Source organism: Narcine bancroftii, chromosome 5 (genome assembly GCF_036971445.1).
Source record: "Narcine bancroftii isolate sNarBan1 chromosome 5, sNarBan1.hap1, whole genome shotgun sequence".
NCBI classification, from domain to species: Eukaryota; Metazoa; Chordata; class Chondrichthyes; order Torpediniformes; family Narcinidae; genus Narcine; species Narcine bancroftii.
Genome location: NC_091473.1, coordinates 50,818,971 through 50,840,657, shown reverse-complemented (window position 1 = coordinate 50,840,657; position 21,687 = coordinate 50,818,971). Strand labels below are relative to the sequence as shown.

Sequence of the window (21,687 nt, the reverse complement as noted above, 5' to 3'; positions counted from 1 at the left end):
GTCTGTGTTGCCCAATTAAGCTACAACCCTGGTACATTTTGAACGGTGGAAGGAAACCTGAGCCCCCAGGGAATAGATAGACTTGGGAAGAACATACAAACTTCTACAGACAGTGCAGGATTTGATGCGTTAATCGGTATGCCAACTGTGCCGCTAATGTATCAGCTTCCATCACCATTCCTGGCAAAGCATTCTAGCACAACTATCTGTGGAAAACAAAATACCCCTGAGGTCTTCCCTAAACGTCCCTCCCTTCACTTTGTACATATGTCCTTTAGTGTTTGCTATTCCTGCCCTGGGAAATAGGAACTGGCTGTCCATTCTTTGTATGCCTCTCAGAATCTTGTAGGCCTCTATTAAGTCTCTTCTCATCCTTTTTCACTTCAAAGAGAAATGTCCCAGCTCTGCTAACCTTGCCATATAAGACTTATTTTCCAATCCAGACAACATCCTGGTAAATCTCCTCTGCACCCTCTCCATAGTTTCCAAGTCCTTCCTTTAATTAAGTGACCAGAACTGAACACAATACTCCAAGTGTGGTCTCACTAGAGATTTGCAGAGTTGCAACATGACCTCTTGACTATTGAACGCAATCCCCTTATTAATGAAGCCCAATATCCCATAGGTCTTCTTAACTATCCTATCAAACTGTGCGGTGACCTTAAAGTTCCACAGCATGTCAACTTTACAATAAGAGTGAACATCTTTGGGTGTACAGAAACATTTCTGGAGAGTATAATGCTGTCCCCTTCCTCTATCTTTGAAACTCAGACCACATTTCCATTCTGCTAACCCCTGCATGCACATCGCCGGTGAGATGTCCAACTAGTTTGCAAGTACATAAGAATTTGGCTGGAGGAAGCCACACCAGAGCAGGAAGACTTCTTTGGAACCATGGACTGGAGGAGATCATATCAATAGGTATACAAACAGCCTCGTAGGTAAGTGTACAGAGGATGTCATGGTGACCAAATACTACACAGCCAGAGTGAACAAGAAACCATGGCTAGATGCAGAGTTCCACAGACTATTCAGAACTCAGAACACTGCTTTCAGCTTAGGTGCTAAGATGGCACTAAGAACAGGAAGGGCCAAACTCTCCTGGGTAATCAGAAAAAGGCAAAGCGGCATTCACATGAAAGATCCACTGACAATTGTGTGATACTTCCAACACGAAGTGCATGTGAAAAGGTATTAAAACCATAAAGGTCTACAAGCTAACCTTGCAGGTCAGTGATAATGACACCTCCTTTCCTGACAGGCTGAACACCTATGCACAGTTCAATGCAGAAAACAACACTGCAGCAAAGAAAGCCCCATTCCAATCCCCCTCCCCTCAAGGAACAGCCGTCCTGCAAAGCAGCAGCTGAGATTAGGAGGATCCTATTTAGGGTGAAGCAACGGGACCAGAAAACATACCTGGTCAGGTGCCAACCAACTGATTAAAGTCCTAATGGACATCTTCAATATCTCATTCCAGCAGACCATTGTCCTCGCAAGATTCAAGGAAGCCATCATTATCCCAGTATCTAAGAGAGGGACGGTAGCTGATGAAATGGCTATCGTCCAGTAGCACTGACCTCCACAATCATGAAGTGCTTTGTGCGACTGGTTATAGAGTCCATCAAAGCACACCTACCAGCGACAATGGACCCATTCCAGTTTTCCTATCGACTAAACTAATCCACAGATGATGAAATCGCTTTGAACCTCCAATCCATCCTGACCCACCTAGAGAACAATGCCTTATATGCCAGGATGTTGTTCATTGACTTCAGCAGCATTCAACAGAATCATATCTGGTGGATAAACTGCCCTTGCTGAGTCTCAGTATCCCTCTCTGCAACTGGATCCTGGACTTCTTGATTGAAAGACCACAGTCTGTCTGGGTTGGCAGCTAAACCTCAAGCCCCCATGACACTGAGTACTGGCACACCTTAGGGCTGTGAGCTCAGCCCGCTACTGTTCATGCTGCTAACTCATGACTGTGCTGCCTGATTCATTTCCAACAGAATAATCATTTGTGGCTGACACAACAATAGTTGGGCGCATAGGCAACAATGATGAGTCAGCTTATAGGGAGGAGATTGATATTGCACAGTGGTGCAAGAGCAGCAATCTGAGTCTCATCATTAACAAGACAAAGGAGATGACTGTGGACTTCAGGAGGATGAAAGTACATATTAATGGCTTCATTGTAGAGAGAGAGTGGGGAGCACAAAGTTCCTTGGCATCCATTTAAAGGACAACCTATCCTGCACCCACAACACCTCTTCATTAATCAGGAAGGATCTTACCTGAGGAGGATGAGGATGGCAATGCTACTGTTCACCATCCTAACGAAGTTCTACAGGAGCATAACAGAGAATGTCCTGTCTGGCTGCACATAGTGTGATATTATAGCTGCAAAGCATCAGGTTGGTGGTCAGTTCTGAGGATGATTTAAACTGCTGAAAAGTTCACTTGGGTCTCCCTTCCACTCTATCGATAATATCATACAAGGAATGGTGTGTAAAAGAGGGTTCAGAGAATCATTGAGGACCCTTACCATCTCACAAGGAAGAGGCATAGGAGCATAAACTAGGACTGCCAGGCTGGGAAACAGCTGCTTCTTGCAGGCAGTGGGATTGTTGAACAATTTTAGAAACTCATCAATTATTTTTATATATATTTATTTTGGATCCCTATGTATGAATGCTGTTTTTGTGTGTAGGGTGTACTGTGCATCTGTGTGTGTGCACTATGGTCTGGAAATACACTGTTTTGTTAGGTTGTATATGTACAATCAGATGACAATGAACTTGAAGTGTATTTTTATGTGTAAGAAGAATAAATGGAAATGTGTTTTTTTCTGCCATTTTTGCTTTCTCTCTAAAGGAATAGCTTGGCATTTTTATTTCCCACCATACACTAAACACATCTCTATAATGATTGTTATGATTTATGTTTACCTTTGCTAATAATTCATCTATCTTGTTGAACATGTTTCAGGCATTTAGATATAATGTTTTGAGCTTCAGTGTGTTCCTGCTCCTTTCTTGATTACATCAGATGTTTGTAAGGCGAGTTTGTTAATAGACGATGCTCTATACAGTTAGCGCAGTAACCTCACTGACAAAAGGCAAAGGAGGAAAAACCCAACACCCAACCCCAACCAACCAATTTTCCCTTGCAACCGCTGCAATCGTGTCTGCCTGTCCCGCATCGGACTGGTCAGCCACAAACGAGCCTGCAGCTGACGTGGACTTTTTACCCCCTCCATAAATCTTCGTCCGCGAAGCCAAGCCAAAGAAGATACAGTTAGCATAGTGGTTAGCGCAATACTATTATAGCACCAGCGACTGGGTTTTTTATTCAAACTTTATTTAAAGATTTTTTAAAAACATACAATCCAATAATCAAAAATTGACTTTACAAAATAAATCCCAAACCCATTCTCCCACCCCTTCAGACAACTCCCTTAAGGGGAGCCAAAAATATAAATGATAAATATAATAAAAGAATTATAAAAATTGAAAGCAATTCAAAGTATATCTAAATGCATATATTTCAAATACGGAGACCATTTACTAACAAAAAGGGAATGATTATCATGTAAATTATAAGTAATTTTTTTCCATAACAATACAAGCTTTCAATTCATTATCCCAACATAGTATATTAATCTCTGTATTATCTTTCTAAGTACTCGCAACACATTTACGCGCTACTGATAATACCAAACATACAAAAGCAATTTGAATTTTATCCAATCCTAATTCCCTAAACTAAATCAAATTACCCAACAAAAAAAAATCATTGGATCTAATTGTAATGTAAAGTTATACAATTTTTACAAAACTACTTTAATTCCTTGCCAAAATGGTTGAACATTAACACAAGTCCAAACAGCAAGTAAAAAAGTTCCAATACATGAATCACATCTAAAACATAAATCTGAATTACTAAACCCATATTTTTTCAATTTCTCCTGAGTCAAATATAATTGATGTAAAAAATTATAATTAACCATTCCATATCTTACATTTGTCATTTTGATTACATTATACTGACACATATCCACCCAATCATCTTCAGGAAAAATAAACACTAAATCACTCTCCCATTTAAGTTTAGATTTTTCCCAGTCCGGTTTATCCATATTATCTTGTAACAAGTTATACAAAACCGAAATATAACCCTTCTTTGGTACAGAGCAAATCAAAGACTCAAATCTCGACAAAGTGGGAAAATTTATCTCTCTACCATAATTATCCTTTACCAAAGCTCTAAGTTGGTAATACATAAAGAATTTACAGATATATCAAATCTTTCTATCAATTGATTAAAAGAAAGAAATTGTCCCTCTTCAAAACAATCCTGTATTGTCTTTATATCCTTAAAATCCCAACTCTTTAAATAATTATTAAACATTGAAAAAGGAATAAGCTGATTCTTATGCAATGGAGTTAAAATTAATAATTTATCTTTTGATCCCAAAACCCTATTTTTAAAAAATCCAGATCTTTAACAAATGTTTCAATACCAGCATATTATATTCCTGTAACAAATTCAAATTCCAACGAAATATAAATTCATTTACCTTAACCTCAGAAATACACGCCAGTTCCACCTTAGCCCAACTAGGAGGATAATCCAAATCCATCAACCTGCTAATAAACTTCAACTGGGTCGCTTCATAATAATTTTGAAAATGTGGTAACTCAAGTCCACCTAACGCATATTTCCATGTAAGTTTATACAATGCCACTCAAGCTAATTTACCTTTCCATAAAAACTCCCGCACTATCTTATTTAAATCATGAAAAAAAAACATTTTGAAAGTAAACAAGGTATTGACTAAAATAAATATTGAATTCGAGGAAAAATATTCATTTTAATACAATTGACCCTTCCATCAAAGTTAATGGAAGATCTTTCCTCTTAATCAAATCTGCTTTAATCTATTTGAATATAGGCACATAATTTAACTGATATAATGACTGATAATTAACATCCTCAAACACACCTAAATATTTAATTTTATTTGTCCACTTTAATTTTGTAATAATTTTAAATACTGAATAATCTCCTATTCCAACTGGTAAAATTTCACTTTTATCCCAATTAACTTGATATCCTGACAATTCTCCAAATTTCGACAAACACTCTTGTAACTGCTTCAATGCTCGTTCCAGTTCCGTCAAATATATCAATACATCATCTGCAAATAAATTAATCTTATATTCTTCATTAATTGCCTTCATCCCTCTAATTTCATCATTTTGCCTAATAGTCTGAGCTAATGGTTCAGTAGCCAATGCAAATAAGGCAGGTGACAATGGGCAGCCCTGCCAAGTTGAATGAGTCAACCTAAATGGTAAAGAAATCTGACCATTTGTCACGACCCTAGCAATCGGGTTCATATATAAAGCTTTAATCCAACCAATAAAAAAAGGGCTGAATTTAAACTTTTCTAACACCTTAAATAAAAATTCCCATTCAATCCTATCAAAAGCCTTTTGTGCATCTAGTGCAACCACCATAGGATGGTTAGGCTGCTTTCAGTATGCATTGACCAAAGTAATTAATTGAAGAATATTATCAGATGCATTTCTATTCTTAATAAAACCTGTTTAATCAGTATGTATCAACTTAGGTATGTACGTAGCAAGTCTATTAACTAGTATCTTGGCTATAATTTTATAATTTACATTTAATAAAGAAATAGGTCTATATGAAGACACTTTTAATGGATCTCAATCTTTTTTTTGAATAACAGTTATTAAAGCACGTGAACAAGATTCCAGCAACTTCTGTTTTTCAGTAACTTGTCTTAACACATCTCCAAATACACTAGATAAATCATCATAAAAATATATATAAAATTCCACAGGAAATCCATCATCCCCTGGGGACTTTCCATTTGGTATTTCCTGTATAGCTTCCTTAATTTCAAAATCTGTAAACAGAGATTCCAATTCCTGGATATCTTTCTCATCTAATACCGGTAACCTCAATTTAGATAAATAAGATTCAATAGAACCATTATCCCGCTTCCCCTCAGAAGTATATAATTTTTGATAAAATGAATAAAACTGGTCATTAATTTCCTGAGGCTTATAGGTAATCGTTGAATTCTTTTTAATGGCGTTAATAGCCCGAGATGCCTATTCAGCTTTCAATTGCCAAGCAAGTACCTTTTGAGCTCTTTCGCCCAACTCATAACAACATTGTTTAGTTCGATTAATTAAATGCTCAAACTGATAAGTTTGTAAAGTATTGTAGTGTAATTTCAATTTCGCTAATGCGACTTTTTTAAATCTTCAGTCACATCCTTCTGAAAGTCTTTCTCAAACACAGCTATCTGATTTTCCAACATTAAACTTTCTGCCATAAATTGTTTCTGAACTTTCATAGAATAACTAATAACCTGTACCCTCAAATAAGCTTTTAACACATCCCATTCTACAAAATGACTATCCACAGAATTAATATTTTCAGTCAAAGATAAAGAGATATGCTCTTTAACAAAAGTAACAAACTCTGCTTTTTTCAATAACATTGCATTAAACCTCCATCTATACGATGAACGTACCACTTCTGAACTTTCACAGGAAAAAAGTAATAATGAGTGGTCGGATAGAACTCTACTTTTATAATCAGCTTGCAGTGCTCTACCCTGTAGGTGTGCTGATACCAAAAAAAATCAATCCGAGAAAATGAATCATGTCGTGATGAATAAAAAGAAAAATCTTTCTTTGTAGGATTAACCTTTCTCCAAATATCTACCAGATTTAAATCCTTCATCAATGCTTTGATCTGTATTGCTGTATTTGATTTCCTTATACTCTTCAGGTTTCTGTCCAATAAAGGTTCCAAAACGCAATTAAAATCTCCCCCAACTAAAATATTTTCATTAGCTTGAGTTAACAATAAAAAAGCTTCTGAAATAAACCGCTCATCATCTACATTAGATGCATAAAGATTTAGCAAAGTCCAGGATTCAGCAAAGATTTTATAATTCACCCATAAAACTCTACCTATATTTCCCTCTGAAAATTCCAATTCAAATGATAAATTTTTATGAATCAAAACAGCACCCCTTTTGCCTTAGAATTAAAAGAAGAAAGAAACACAACCCAATCTCTTTTCAATTTCAAACATTCCTTTTCGGTCAAATGTGTTTCTTGCAAAAAGGCAATATCAATTTTCATTTTTTTCATATAAGCCAATACCCTCTTTCGCTTAATTGATTATTTAATCCCTGAACGTTAAAAGTTGCAAAATTCAGAGTGGACAGTTTTACTAACTACTAATATATTTACCAGCGTGACCCATCCAGCTGGATGGGTCACGTCTCCAGAATGGAGGACCATCGCCTTCCCAAGATCGTATTATATGGCGAGCTCTCCACTGGCCACCGTGACAGAGGTGCACCAAAGAAAAGGTACAAGGACTGCCTAAAGAAATCTCTTGGTGCCTGCCACATTGACCACCGCCAGTGGGCTGATAACGCCTCAAACCGTGCATCTTGGCGCCTCACAGTTTGGCGGGCAGCAGCCTCCTTTGAAGAAGACCGCAGAGCCCACCTCACTGACAAAAGGCAAAGGAGGAAAAACCCAACACCCAACCCCAACCAACCAATTTTCCCTTGCAACCGCTGCAATCGTGTCTGCCTGTCCCGCATCGGACTGGTCAGCCACAAACGAGCCTGCAGCTGACGTGGACTTTTTACCCCCTCCATAAATCTTCGTCCGCGAAGCCAAGCCAAAGAATATATTTACACTTTATAAAATAACGTTCACCTTTATAATTCTTCAAAAATACAAAAAACAACCCCCCTCAATAAACAAAAAAATTAAAAATTAAAAAACAAATAAATAACACCCAAAAGGTAGTAACACCCTAAAAACTGGGTGTGAAAAGCCCACTAGTGGTAGGGAACAGTCAAAGCTTTCAGTGTCATCCAATCCCCTCCCCCCAGCCAGATACATATTCATTATGTAATTAAAAACACAAATATAGTAAATATATTCAACCCAATGATTCCAAGCCCAATGATTGTTCCAGATCTTCAATGTCAAAAAGACTTCGTGTCAGCTCTTCTTTCTTTCAATTCTTACCATTCTTTCCAAACCCATTCCCATTCACATTTCCATTTACCCTCCTCTTAGGAGACAATGGTGAAGATTGCCCATTTCTTTGCAATTCTGGCAATGAATTAGCAAAAACCAAGGCATCATGATCGTTCTCAAAAAATTGAGATTGAAAGTTTCCTTAAAAAACCTTCAAAATTGGGAGGAATCCCCATTCAGATGGCAAATGCAGGCAATAAGATACCTAGGTGTGCAAATAAACAAAAATCTAGGCCAATTATATAAACTCAATTACAATCCACTAATGAAAAAATTACAGGACGATTTAGAGCATTGGAAAGAGCTACCACTAACACTGATAGAAGGATAAACTGTATTAAAATGAACATTTTTCCAAGGATACTATACTTATTTCAGGCATTGCCAATACAACTGACAGAAAAATTCTTCAAAGAGTTAAAGAAAATAATAAGGAGATTTTTATGGAGAGGGGGGAAACCGAGGATAGCACTAGATAAATTAACAGAATGGTATAAACAAGGAGGCTTACAATTGCCAAACTTCAAAAATTATTATAGAGCCGCACAATTAAGGTACCTATCAGATTTTTATCAAACAAGGGAAAAACCAGACTGGACGAGACTAGAATTAGATAAAATAGGGGAAAAGATACCTGAACACATATTATATAAATGGGACGAAAAATTGGTACAACATAGAACTTCTCCAGTATTACACCATCTCCTCAATATATGGAAGAAGATTCATGTAGAAAGAAATAAAACAAATTATCAAATACCAAAACTAATATTGACGCAAAATAAGCTACTCCCTTTTACAATAGACAACCTTTCCTTTAGAAAATGGGAAAAAAAAGGGATTAAAAGAATAGAAAATTGTTTTTCAGGAAGTAGATTCTTATCCTTTGAACAAATGAGAGATAAGTACAATATAACTGGAGATACAGCGCTGGCATATTACCAACTGAGATCCTACTTGAAAGATAAATTAGGAAGCAATTTGAGTTTACCAGAGGGAAGTAACCTTGAATATGTGATTACAGATACAATGTTAATCAAAAGATTTATAACAAATATGTATATCAAACTGCAAGAAAAGGAGAATGAGGAAACAAATGGTAAAACTAAACAAAAGTGGGAACAAGATTTAAATATAAAGATAAAAAAGGAAACATGGGAGAAATTATGTTCTGGAACGATGAGAAATACAATAAATACGAGGCTGCGTATGATACAATATAATTGGTTACACAGACTATACATTACACCGCAAAAGTTAAATAAATGGGACCCAACAGTATCTGATAGATGTTTTCGATGTAAAAAAGAAAGGGGAACAACAATTCATGCAATCTGGACATGTGAGAGAGTAGAAAAATTTTGGGATGATCTCAATCAGATATTAAATAAAATAACAGAAAACAATATACCAAAGAATCCAGAGATCTTTCTCCTAAGTAACATAAAAAATAAAGAATTTGGAATCGACTTGGAAGATGCACAAAAAAGATTTGTTAAGATAGCCCTAGCCGTAGCAAAAAAATGTATTATGTCAACCTGGAAATTGGAAGATAATTTGAAAATACAACAATGGTATATAGAAATGAATAAATGTATTCCATTAGAAAAAATAACATATAGTTTAAGAAATAATATTGAAATATTCGAACAAGTATGGGAGCCTTACATTAAATACAATAGCGAAAACCTACCGGGAACAAACATTACCTAAGTTGATGGAAGGAGAAGAAAAGAAAAGAATGGACTCAGTAGAATTTCTGGTGTATTTTTGTTGAATGACAACATTGTCTGACTGAATTAATGCAACCTAGATTGTATACCTAAAATGGAGGAGGGGGGGGGGTGGGGGGGTGGCTTGGGAGGAGGGAGGGGGGGGGAAGGAAAAGTCACTGTAAATGTGTGAAAAAGAAAAAGTGTATATCATGGCTATTGTGATTTATGGTGTGAAAAAAAAACCTTCAAAATTGCAGGATAACGAAAAGCAAACTTACAGCCCTTTCGCCATAGGACATCTTTAGCCGAATTAAATTTCCGTTGTCTTCTAATAACCTCTTGATTCAAATCGGCATAAAAAAACACTCTATTGTTTTAAATCATCAGCGGAGATTGACTCTGCCGCGCTTTCTGTACCGCAATTCGTAAAAGCATTTCTCTGTCTTGATACTTCAAACAACGAATCAAGACCGACCTTGGTGTTTGTCCAGGAAGTATTTTTTTTCCTCAACGCTCCATGGGCCTGATCTAGTTCCAAACCTTCAGGAAAAAAACTCTTTACCCAATACCTCTGGGATCCAATATTTAAAAAACTTTATTGGGTTAGAACCTTCAAAGTCCTCTGGAAGACCAACTATTTTCACATTATTTCTCTGGCTTTGATTTTCCAAAGAATCAATCTTCTTCAATAAATCCCTTCTCTGAATCCCCCAATCTACAAAAGAACCTTCCACTTTTCAATTTTTTCTTTATTGCGTTCCATTTGATTTTCACATTCAGAAAAAGCTGCTTCAATTTTTAAAAAATCATCTTGTACAATATCAACAGATTTTATACATCTGTTAATATCACTCTTAACTACAATCATTTCTTGTTTCATAGTTGACATTTCTTCACACAAAGTATTCTTTTTTATTTTCATATCCATAAATCCTTGGGTTATTTGAGTTGACATTTGTTTTGACATATTATCCATTTGAAAAGCAATCCCTTCCAAAACAGTGAACACGGAGTCCAATCCAGATTCCATAACCACTTTTTGAGTCTACCTTCTATAAGTACAGGCTCCTCCTCCTGGACAAATTCCAATAAGGTAAGTTCCTCTTCACCTTCAGTCACAATAGGTCCTCTGACTGTGCGGCTGCGGGTCTGGACACCCGATGCCGGTACCCTGGCCTCGTCGGGGCGCCAGCGCTTGGGCTCCCCCACAGCCCAAACTCTTTCCAAAAGGTCCCAGACCCGGGATGCTCCGTGCATGCCCGGCAGAACTGCCAGATGTGCAGGGGCGATCTCTGACGTGGCACTGCGCATCCCTGGCCCACCCAGCAATGTCGCGGGCTCACAAGCCCCTTTGTCAGTCGGGCCATCCGCGTGCATGGCTTCACGTGCATGCGGGTCGGTTACGGACAAACTCACTGAAATGCTGGTGCCATCTTGCGACTGCGGGATTGGCGCCGAAGTCAAACTTGAATGGGCAGGAATCCTCTGGGATTTGGAGACTCCCAACAATGACTCCATGGATTCAGCTGTGCAGGTAGGCCTCAGATCGTCTATAGTTTTATATGGTAATTTCTTCTGAAGTTGAGTTTTAGATTTCTTCACATTAGTAGCCATGATGCATCACTGTGATTCAAAGAACTATAAATACTATTTTTAATCACTTTTATACCTTTTAAAGTCGGGTATTTAATAATCCAGCTGGGGAAAGGTAGAACACATGTCTTTCTTCTATGCCATCTTGCCACGCCACCCAGTGACTGGGGTTTGAATCCACCACTGTTGTAAGGAGTTCTCCCCATGTCTACATGGGGTTCCTTCAGATGCTCTGGTCTCCAAAGATGTACGGAGTTAGTTGGTTAATTGATCGCATGGGTGGATTTGGGTGGCACAGGTTTGTGGGCTGGAATGGGCAGCTATCGTTCATTATCTCTAAATTAATTTTTTAAAATTTACCTTTAATAACTTTCTGCCCTTTTCTGATCCCTCTGGTTATTTCTGACCAAATTGTTACCCTAAACACTACCCTACTGCTTTTCAATGTGCTGTTTCCATAATTCTTGCTGCCTCACGCTATCCTTATTATTGGATTCACCAAAGCACAGCTCCCAGCATAAATTAGTAAAGCATGCTCAACAGAATAGCCTAATGCCAGTGTCCCATGAAATGAAAATCATACTTCTCTCTTTCCACCCATACAACAGGAGGTGAACTTGTATTTGCATGTGTTTGCAATGGTGTACACACCAGTACACAATTCTGTAAACCTGAATCAAAATAGTATTGCAAATGAAGGTCAACTCTCAGACAATGAGTTGATTTGTTCTTGTTAGTTTAAACTTGAGGCAATACAGCTTGCTTAGTCCAGTTGAACCGAAACCTACCACCACCAACCTCTTTCCTCATAATCCATTGAAAATGGTCACCTATCTTGTAGTAATCCTCCCTTTTCATTTTCAAGAAGTGTCTGGTAAACTGATCCCTGCACCCATGAAGAGAACAGCCACTCAAAAATTCTTCTTCCACCAATAAGCCCAAATAGCTAACACGACAACGAGAACATACAAATAATGGGCACGGTATGAGCAATAGCAGCAGTTCAAAGGGCAGACCAATTTTATTAATGCCAGACAGAGATCAAAACCTACTTAATGCCAGACAGAGACAAGTTTAAAGTGGATTTTCATACAATATAAACAAAAGATTAGTTGGAGAGAAAGTTGAAGAATCCTCGCCTTTCTTGTTCATGGTGTCACATGAGCTGAGAAGTGAAGATAGATCCCAACTCCCAATCTAATCTTCTTGCAATCTACAGAATCTTTTCAACATTCCTTGTTGAACACTCAGCTGAGAGGCGAGACTAGATATTCAAAAGCATTCAACTAGAAAAACTTCCCTCAAAATTTCTTTTAAATCTGTATTTCATGAGAAAGGTAAAAAAAAGGAAATGCAGCAGAGAGTAGGTCTATCTCAAAAAATTATCAGGGAATCTATAGTCAGCACACAGACTTTGAAACTGTCAGTAACCAGTGGATAAGAGTAAGCATCCAGTAGTTTCATCTCACATCACTAGTTTCCAGAAGTAGAAAAGGTGGCCATCCTACCGATGGACCCATCACACCCTGGACATATTTGCTTCTCCCACCTCCCAAGGGGGAAAAGACTTAAGATTGTGAAAGTGCGCACTAACAGGCTGAAAGACAATTTCTTCCCATAGCCATCAGGCACCTGAATGAACCCCACCACAGTGCTACCATGGTACCCTTGCTTGGTACTAATTTATCTTTTTTCCTCCAGTTGTAACTCAATAGTCTGCAGGTTGTTCTCTTCTACACTCTATGGCTGTATACCTGTTGGGGCTCACCTGTTAGACTGCTTGCAGAACCCTTCTCATTGTAGTACGTACATTTTGACAAATAAACTTAATCTTCCTTATTTCATGTGTATGACCACTGAAAGAGTCTGCAACCAAGCTTAATTTACACAAGAACATTTTCTCTGATAAAGTTCCAGTCAGAAGCTGCTGCCATTATGAATGAGGTACACTTGTCGACTTCAAGGAAGGCATGGTTATGGAGAAGCTCTGTCACACCTCTTTGGGATATTTGAAAGTGCTTCAAATATAACTCTTCTGAAGTGTAGACAGTGGTTTTAGGCTTTCTCAGCTAAAAATATTGACCATTTATTTTCTTTGCACTGACGCCACTAAATTCCTCCTGAAGATTGTATTTAGCTTTGGATTCCAGCTCCTGCTGTCTCCTGTGTGTCTCTAGTGTTTTTATGCATCTGAACAGAATGTATTTTGTAATACCATGCCTCACATTTACAGCATTATCAATGATCAGTGGATGTTAAAATCAATCACAAGGGATTCTTCGGGTGAAAATTATAGTTTAAAAGGGACACTAATCAGTTGGAAACTGGATTTATGAACTTAAATAACACAAATTAAGATATGTGTGAGGGAAACATTATTTAAGGTTAATTTGGACAGTACATCAACATTGGTAAGCATACAAAATAAAAGGAGTACTACAGTGAAAATGCTGTAGGCAGGTGTGGGTGATGAGGCAATTCCAATCAACCTTGGTGACACATTGGTGTTGATTCAGATTCAGATTTATTGTCAGAGTACATACATGACATCACATACAACCCTGAGATTCCTTTCCTGTAGGTGAGGCAGAATGACCACTTATTGGCAGTGCAACAAAAACTGATGAAACATACACATATAAACAAATAAAGAAACACAAACAAACTGACTATGCAATACAGAGAAAAAAAATGGTGCAAAAGTAAGGAACCTTAAATAAGACCCTGATTGAGTTTGTTGTTGAGGAGTCTGATGGTGGAGGGGTAGTAGCTGTTTTTGAACCTGGTGGTGCGAGTCTTGTGGCACTAAATTGTTCCCAACCAGAAGCCCTGGATGAACAATGAAATTCAGACCTGCTGAGAGTCAGATGACAGGCATTTAAGACTGGAGATCCAGATCAATACAGATGGAGCAAGTATGACCTATGAAAAGTGGAGATTCCGGGTGAAAATGGAAACAAGGGACACCTGACAGCTGTAGCAGGGCCTAAATGATGTAACCTGCTACACAACCAAATCCGGTGCAGTAGCAGATGACAAAGCTTGCTCCCAGAGGAACTCAATGACTTATACATCCGATTTGACCACAGTAACATGGAAGAGCCGCCCCTCTGCAACCTCACATCCCTGATGATCCCATCCTGTCTATATACGAGGATGTTGGGCGGGCTACTTTTGGATTAAGTACTTGGCAGAGTATTAAAAATCTGTGCTGACCAACTTACCAATATATTCATGGATATCCTGAACACCTCACTCCAGCAGGACATGGTACCCACCTGTTTCAAACAGGCACCAATCATACTGGTGCCCAAGAAGACTATCAACCAGTAGCACTTACATCAACAGTGATGAAGTGTTTTGAGAGATTGGCGATGAAGCATATCAGCTCTTGTCCGAGCAACGAGATGGATCCATTCCAGTTCATCTAACATAGTATCAGGTGTATGGCAGATGCCATCTAACTGGCTCCACAAAAAGTCCTGAAACATCTGGACAGCAAAGACGCATTCATCAGGATATTCTTTATTGATTTTATCGGCATTTAAAACTATCATCCTCTCAAGAGTGATCAGCAAACTCCAAGACCTGGGACTCAACACCCTACTGTGTAATTGGATTATGGATTTCCTCACCTCCAGATCATAATCAGTGAGGATTGGTAAGAACATCTCCTGCTCAATGTCTATTAGTACCAGAGAACCACAGGGCTGTGTTTTTAGCTCCCTGCTCTATTCACTCTACAACTATGACTGTACGACAATATGCCATCTACAAATTTGCCGATGATACCACGGTCATAGGTTGTATAAAGGAAGGGGATGAGTCAGCGTACAGGATGGAGGTTGAAAAAATTTGGCTGAATGGTTCACCAACAACAACCTTGCACTCAATGTCACCAAAACCATGGAACTGATTGTTGACTTCAAGAAGAGAAAATCAGAGGTATACAATCTAGTGATCATTGGGAGATCTGAGGGGGAGAGGCTGAGCAAATATAAGTTATTGGAACTCACTATCTTGGGGATCTTTTATTAATGGCATTGTGAAGAAAGCACGTCAAAGCCTCTAGTTCCTCAGGAGTTTAGCACGACATCAGAATCCCTGGCAAATTTCTACAGATGTGTGGTGGAAGTGTGCTGACCGGCTTCATCACAGGCTGGTTTGGGGATACCAACATCCCTGAGCATAAAGCCCTGAAAAAAGTAGTGGGCACAGCGCAGGACATCACAGGAAAAATCCTCCCACTATCGAGAACATCTACAGGGAATGCTGCCATCGGAGATCATCAAGGATCCGCATCACTCATCACATGCTCTGTTCTTGCTGCTACTATCAGGAAACAGGTACAGGTGTCACAAGACTCTCACCACCAGGTTCAGGAAAAGCTGGATAACCCTCCATCATCAGACTCCTCCACAGAAAACTCAATCAGGGAGTCATTTAAGGACTTAAGTTTTCACTTTATTGACTTTTTATTCTCTCTGTATTGCATAGTCAGTTTGTTTGCATTTCATTATCTGTTTACAATTCTTTATTTGTTACATGTGTACGTTGTGGAGTTTTCTTTTGCACTACCAATTAGTTGTAATTCTGCCTCGCCTGCATCAAAACGAATCTCAGGGTTGTATGTGATGTCATGTATGTACTCTTGACAATAAATCTGAAATTCAAAATCTGACCTGTACCTCTTTCCTGATGGCAGCAGTGAGACAGAGTAAGTGCTGGGTGGTGTGGATCCTTGATGATTGCTGCTGCTCTCTAACAACCGCGTTCCCTGTAGATTTTTTCGATGGTGGAGAGAGTTTTACCCGTGATGTCCTGGGCTGTATCCACTACCTTTTGCAGGAATTTTCGCTCGGGGACATTGGTGTCCCCATATCAGACTGCGACACAGGTGGCCAGCACAGTTTTCACCACACATCTGTAGAAATTTGCCAGGGTTTCTGATGTCGTGCCAAATCTCCACAAGCTTCTGAGGAAGTAAAGGCACTGACATGCTTTCTTCATGATTCCATTTGTGTGTTGGGTCCAGGAAAGATCCTCTGAGATAGTGACTCTCAAGAACTTAAATTTGTTCACCATATCCACTCTTATCGCCTTTACACTTCTGTAAAGGATTGAGGTTGACTTTATGCACACAATTTACACCAACAATCCTCCATTACAGCGCTTTTTCTGGAGAACTTACTTTGCTTTAACTTTCTATTTTCTCTACACTTAAATGGATTTGATTTTCTGGGTAAACTGATTCTGTGTTTCATGGGTCCTTACAATTAGGATGCTATTAAAAAGTCCCTCAAAAATCATGCAGTAAAGTTTATTAATTTTCAGAGTATGTTAGATCAGAACTAGTTTGAAAATGCCTGAAGTTGACTTGCAATCAAAGAATTCAATAGAAGCTGTTTGACAAACAACTTATAAAGGAGTTAACAGTAACTTAAGAGATTTCTTCTGAGAAAGTTCCTGTTATTTCGTAATGTAAGTATTCCAAATTCTAATAGCTCCCATCACTGCTGTAAAATATTGACCATAATCATTGCTAAACACACAGAAATGCTTGCCTGAGCTCCTGTGGCAGATGTAGAACGGTAACTCTGACAAACAACACCCCCCTGAGATGTGTATTGGAGATCTAGAAAAGATTATGAATTCAATCCCTTGGATATACTTCGCCTATGCAACAACATACTTTCTGTAGCTTTCTTTGCATAATGAAAACATCTCAGATCACTACTTTGTGAAACCGCATAAAAATGGAACAGAAAACAGAATGATTTTGTGTAGACTGAGGGGCATAGAGGGAAGATTGGGATCAAGACATTGTAGCCAGAATAATGGTGGATAATTAGCATTATCATAGGGTAGATTTATTTATTGACAATTTAGATAGTGGGATAGAAAGCCACATATTCATATTCGTCAATAAGCATTAGGAAGTATCAAATTACAAGAGGATATTAATAGATTAATAAAATGGCCTAAACAATTAATATTTTTGATACATTTACAATGGTGAAGATCAGGCAGCAGCTTCCCACACTCGCTCCTGCTAACTAAATGCTGAGAGCCTGTCTCATCCAAGGAATTACTGGGTGAATCCCTTTTGGACAGATTCCAATATCAATACATCCTTTCTTAAACAAGGGAATAAAACTGCACAATACTCAAGATGTTACTTGTGCAGCCCTAACAATACCTCTCTCATTCTAAACACTCTTGCTATGTAGATTTACAAGGTAATTGGCTTCATAAGCACTCACTAAACTTCCCTGCTATCTTTGCGATTTATACACAAAAACACTTAGATCCTTCCATATTTCATTCATCTACAACCTTTTTTTCTTTTCTTTGGCTTGGCTTCGCGGACGAAGATTTATGGAGGGGAAATGTCCACGTCAGCTGCAGGCTCGTTTGTGGCTGACAAGTCCGATGCGGGACAGGCAGACACGGTTGCAGCGGTTGCAGGGGAAAATTTGTTGGTTGGGGTTGGGTGTTGGGTTTTCCTCCTTTGTCTTTTGACAGTGAGGTGGGCTCTGCGGTCTTCTTCAAAGGAGGTTGCTGCCCGCCGAACTGTGAGGCGCCAAGATGCATGGTTTGAGGCGATATCAGCCTACTGGCGATGGTCAATGTGGCAGGCACCAAGAGCTTTCTTTAGGCAGTCCTTGTACCTCTTCTTTGGTGCACCTCTGTCTCGGTGGCCAGTGGAGAGCTCGCCATATAACACGATCTTGGGGAGGCGATGGTCCTCCATTCTGGAGACGTGACCTACCCAGCGCAGTTTGATCTTCAGCAGCGTGGATTCGATGCTGTCGGCCTCTGCCATCTCGAGTACTTCGATGTTAGGGATGAAGTCGCTCCAATGAATGTTGAGGATGGAGTGGAGACAATGCTGGTGGAAGCGTTCTAGGAGCCGTAGGTGATGCCGGTAAAGGACCCATGATTCGGAGCCAAACAGGAGTGTGGGTATGACAACGGCTCTGTATACGCTAATCTTTGTGAGGTTTTTCAGTTGGTTGTTTTTCCAGACCCTTTTGTGTAGTCTTCCAAAGGCGCTATTTGCCTTGGCGAGTCTGTTGTCTATCTCATTGTCGATCCTTGCATCCGATGAAATGGTGCAGCCGAGATAGGTAAACTGGTTGACTGTTTTGAGTTTTGTGTGCCCGATGGAGATGTGGGGGGGCTGGTAGTCATGGTGGGGAGCTGGCTGATGGAGGACCTCAGTTTTCTTCAGGCTGACTTCCAGGCCAAACAGTTTGGCAGTTTCCGCAAAACAGGACGTCAAGCGCTGAAGAGCTGGCTCTGAATGGGCAACTATAGCGGCATCATCTGCAAAGAGTAGTTCACGGACAAGTTGCTCTTGTGTCTTGGTGTGAGCTTGCAGGCGCCTCAGATTGAAGAGACTGCCATCCGTGCAGTACCGGATGTAAACAGCGTCTTCATTGTTGAGGTCTTTCATGGCTTGTTTCAGCATCATGCTGAAGAAGATTGAAAAGAGGGTTGGTGCGAGAACGCAGCCTTGCTTCACGCCATTGTTAATGGAGAAGGGTTTAGAGAGCACATTGCTGTATCTGACCCGACCTTGTTGGTTTTCGTGCAGTTGGATAACCATGTTGAGGAACTTTGGGGGGTATCCGATGCGCTCTAGTATTTGCCAAAGCCCTTTCCTACTCACGGTGTCGAAGGCTTTAGTGAGGTCAACAAAGGTGATGTAGAGTCCTTTGTTTTGTTCTCTACATTTTTCTTGGAGCTGTCTGAGGGCAAAGACCATGTCAGTAGTTCCTCTGTTTGCGCGTAAGCCGCACTGTGATTCTGGGAGAACATTCTCGGCGACACTAGGTATTATTCTATTTAGGAGAATTCTAGCGAAGATTTTGCCTGCAATGGAGAGCAGCGTGATTCCCCTGTAGTTTGAGCAGTCTGATTTCTCGCCTTTGTTTTTGTACAGGGTGATGATGATGGCATCACGAAGGTCCTGAGGCAGCTTTCCTTGGTCCCAGCAGAGCTTGAAAAACTCATGCAATTTGGCATGCAGAGTTTTGCTGCCAGCCTTCCAGACCTCTGGGGGGGATTTCATCCATACCTGCTGCTTTGCCACATTTCAGTTGTTCAATTGCCTTATATGTCTTTTCCCGGGTGAGGACCTCATCCAGCTCTAGCCTTAAGGGCTGTTGAGGGAGCTGGAGCAGGGCGGATTCTTGGACTGAGTGGTTGGCACTGAAAAGAGATTGGAAGTGTTCTGACCATCGGTTGAGGATGGAGATCTTGTCGCTGAGGAGGACTTTGCCGTCTGAGCTGCGCAGCGGGCTTTGGACTTGGGGTGAGGGGCCGTACACTGCCTTTAGAGCCTCGTAAAAAAACCTGAAGTCGGCAATGTCCGCGCTGAGCTGGGTTCGTTTGGCGAGGCTAGTCCACCACTCACTTTGGATCTCCCGGAGTTTGCGCTGAAGATGGCTGCATGCGCAACGGAAGGCTCGTTTCTTCTCTGGCCAGGAATCCTGGGCAAGTATAGTGTCGGCAAGTGGTGGGCAGCTCGCTTCTTTGCCAGCAGCTCCTGGATTTCCTGGTTGTTTTCGTCGAACCAGTCCTTGTTTTTCCTGGAGGAGAAGCCCAGTACCTCTTCAGTGGATTGCAGTATGGCAGTCTTCAGCTGATCCCAGAGGGTTTCAGGGGACGAATCCGTGGGGCGGATTGCATCCTCGAGCTTTGCTTTGAGGTTTGCCTGGAAGTTTCCTCTCACTTGGTCTGACTGCAAGTTTCCAACATTGAACCTCTTTCTGGGGGCTTTACTGTTCCTGGACTTTGGCTTGAAGTGAAGGTTGAGCTTGCAGTGAACCAGCCGGTGGTCAGTGTGGCATTCCGCGCTGGGCATGACCCTGGTGTGGAGCACATCTTGTTTGTCTCTTTCTCTCACCAGGATGTAGTCCAGGAGGTGCCAGTGCTTTGATCTGGGATGCATCCAGGTAGTCTTCAGCCTGTCCCTCTGCTGAAAAAGGGTGTTTGTAATGACAAGCTGCTGTTCTGCGCAGAGCTCCAGCAGGAGGCGCCCGTTGTCGTTGCACTTGCCCACACTATGCTTGCCCAGGATTCCTGGCCAGGTTTCTGAGTCTTTGCCGACGCGAGCGTTGAAGTCGCCAAGGATGACAACCTTGTCGGCTATTGGGGTGCGTTGAATGACGTTGCGCAGATCAGTGTAGAACTTGTCCTTTTCTGCTGGTTCTGCCTGGAGGGTTGGAGCATAGACACTGATGAGGGTGATGCGACGCTTGTTTTGAAGGGGGAGTCGCATGGACATGATCCGGTCTGAGTGGCCTGTCGGGAGGTTTTCAAGTTTGGAGGCAATGGAGTTCTTGACCATGAAGCCTACACCAGATAGGCGTCATTCATCCATAGGCTTGCCAGACCAGTAGAGTGTGTAGCCCGCGGCGCGTTCTTGGAGGCTGCCTACATCTGCAAGGTGGCTATGTCGATGTCAAGTTTGAGGAGTTCATGTGCAATGAGGGCAGACCGACGTTCAGGTCGGTGGCTGTCAGCCTTGTCTAGCATGGTTCTGATGTTCCAGCATGCTAGCTTGAGTTTGTGAGTATCTTTTGAGGGGGAGGACGTGGACATGTCCTCGGGCCTGCGCAAAGGAGCTTTTAGTGGAGTGCAGTGTGCGCAGTACTGGCCCCACCCTTTAAACCCATGGTTCGTGTGCCGTGGCCAAGCAAGCTGGGATGTGGCAGCCAGGTCCTTGGGTCGTAGGTTTTATATCGGAGTAGCCTTCTCCTATGCAGGTTTCTTACCCGGGCTGGAGGGGCCTGCCTCCCCTCCTAGGTCGGACCATACCTGGTCGCAAATCACCTGTGGACATGGCCTAGGTAAGTTTAATTGGGTTCTCTAACTACCTCTGTGGTAGGTCAGCGACCCGGTTGGATTCTGACGGGGTTTACCGAGTCACACCCTTTCTTACTGCTGTGTAACTGGGGTGTAAAATGTAAAAAGCGAGGGGGAGGCGGTGGCCCCGGCCTCGGCAGAGTGAAGCAGGCGGTGGCCCCGGTCCGGGCAGAAAGAAGGAGGCGGCGGCCCCGGTCCGGGCACAGGGAAGGCGGCGGCGGCCCCGATCCGGGCAAAAGTGAGGGGGAGGCGGCGACCCTGGCCTCGGTAGAGTGAGGCCTTAAAGGTCTACAACCTTTACCCATTTAGATATTAGCTTGAATTTAGATTCATCTTAACAAAGCACATAATAACATCTCACTTTACCACACTGAACTCCATTTGCT

The 21,687-nt window shown here is 40.9% G+C and overlaps 1 protein-coding gene across 4 annotated transcripts in view; it reads right to left on the bottom strand.

Moving 5' to 3' along the window:
• Window positions 1–21,687, bottom strand: part of eefsec (eukaryotic elongation factor, selenocysteine-tRNA-specific) — a 494,791-nt gene that overhangs the window by 170,997 nt on the left and 302,107 nt on the right. The window lies entirely within an intron of this gene.